Genomic DNA, 2,500 nt, shown 5'->3' with positions numbered 1-2,500 from the left:
ACTGGACTGCTACGTTTATTGAAAGAGAAACGCATATGAAAAAGAATTACCTTTCAGATATATATATAAAAAAAAGCACATGCAAAAATAAATACATACGAATGCAATATTTTGCAATTTCTGAGTTTCATATCCCAACAAAGAGGTACAATTGGCAAAGAGGTACTCAGCAGTTACCGCCAATCCAAGAACACTGTTAAGACAAGGTAGGATAATATCCCCCTTAATGTTCTGTGAACTAAATCCTCCTTACGATAACATTATGCAAAGCTTGTACTAGGTTAATGTCAGCGTAAAGTTCAATAGCAACGCGGTATATTGGATGAAGGCTCAATAACGCCGAATGATGTGATCTGTGAAACACCGTCAATCGTGTGAAATGGTTGGCGTGATATATTTATAGGGTGCGTTAATGTGTCTATATATAGAGAGATGAAAAACATGTGTGCGTGCGTGCGCGCGCGCGCGCGTGAGTGTGTGTGTGTGTGTGTGTGTGTGTGTGTGTGTGTGTGTGTGTGTGTGTGTGTGTGTGTGTGTGTGTGTGTGTGTGTGTGTGTGTGTGCAGTTCCGGGATCATATTTTAGTACACGTATTGGGTCCCACTCTTGTACAACTGGCAACGACTTCAATGTAAACATAGCGTAAATAGTATTTTTATGAATGGGGCGAAACCCTAGGTTGTTTGTAACAGAGTATGATTGGTAGAATATAATCAACAAATAAATTAATTGATATCTGTTTTTGGGAACTACATAAGCCATTTAATATTTCGTTGTCTTCGGTGTCTAACAAAACGCGTAATATTAGTTATCCCTGACTTTGTAGAGGATTTTTAAAAAATGGTTTTTATAGGAATCGCTTATCAAAACGGCAACACATGAAGGTGAGGTGGCATTTCTCCCTTCATTGAACACCTCAAATATCAATTATAACTACCACAAATATCAAGTATGAAATATTTCTTGAAATCTGAAAATGTATCTAAAATAAATAAAAAGCTCTGCAGAATCGCTGAGACATTGTAAATGCTTCTCGTGGCTGCACCATCTAGTAGCGGCTAATCGAACTACTGAAGTGCCTGAGTTTTCTTCTTTTCGCCAGAACATTATTAAGCCTACATTCTATTCAGTAAGCAGAAAACATGCTACATTATGTTGTTTATTACAGGACATTAACTGAAGGCAAAACTACAATAGGGCTACAGTGATATATATATATATATATATATATATATATATATATATATATATGATTTATCATTGTGTGTGTGTGTGTATGTGTGTGTGTGTGTGTGTGTGTGTGTGTGTGTGTGTGTGTGTGTGTGTGTGTGTGTGCGTTAGTGTGTGAGTGTGTGTGTGTGTTATTAAAACAGTATGTATAATTCGCTTCGGTTATTTGAATGCTCTTTATCCTTTGCCAAAATCTGATCATAATTTTTGCTATTACTATTCCATTAATCTTGGCGGTTTTGTGAGAAGACGTATCCACATTCGATCGGCTGACCGAGAGAATACAGGTTTGCTTGTTTCAACTCGAGCAACTACTAGCTGGGCGGCTCCAAAGAGAGTGAATATCAGCAGTCTAAGAACTCTTCATTTGTCGTTATTCCTTCTGTTTGTCTATGCACGTGTGTTTACAGTATATGCAATAGGTGTAGATAAAGTTGACATACTTGTCATTTACCACAAAATTAGATTTCATATATAATGTTAATAGTTTTATGAACTAACAAAGTGACTTGAGTATTTTCTTTGCATCTGATGCAAACACTAATTTAGTAACAGAACATATTTTGCGGTATGATCATTTTAGAACATTAACTGAACGCAAAACAGAACTAGGACTACAGTAAATACATGGATGACATCGGTGTGTGTATGCGCGAGTGTGTGGAGGGATTGAAGTTGTGAAACATTTTAGGTAGAATGTTCTATTTCATACACATCTTGAACCCTTTCGCGCGCAAAACACCATAGCATGTAGTTGACAACAGGAAAACAGAATAAATAAGTAAGGTATATATATATATATATATATATATATATTGGGGGGAGGGGCTTTAATTAATCAAGTAATTGGTAGGATGCTTACTGATTTTGATATTGTTACTGTTTTATTAAAAAAAAAAAAAAAAAGTGTTGATAATTTTAGAAAAGGAAGACAAATGCTGTGGGTGTCATACTTCGTTATTCATATCCTTGCCTAATCCGCGGGACAGAGATCACGTTTGTGTCAAGTTCCTTATTCCTTCGCAAAACTTCTCATTCCCGCTTAGTATGATCCACTGACTGTCTGGTACGTTCTTTTATCAGCGGTTTCCCAAACATGGACAATATTCGCCCAGATATTTTTTATTGAGTTTGAGCCACATGCCTTACTTAGCCACAGAACCTCCACTTCGTAACTGCCCTAGACAAGTGTATAGGACAGATCTCCTGCTGATATGGTTGTCTGCGTACTGATAGGAGGAACATTTCTGCTAAAAAAATCGATATATTTG

The sequence above is a fragment of the Penaeus chinensis genome, chromosome 12, assembly GCF_019202785.1.
Source record: "Penaeus chinensis breed Huanghai No. 1 chromosome 12, ASM1920278v2, whole genome shotgun sequence".
Classification (NCBI taxonomy): Eukaryota; Metazoa; Arthropoda; class Malacostraca; order Decapoda; family Penaeidae; genus Penaeus; species Penaeus chinensis.
The sequence above is the reverse complement of the archived record's forward strand: the minus strand, read 5'-3'. Positions refer to the sequence as shown.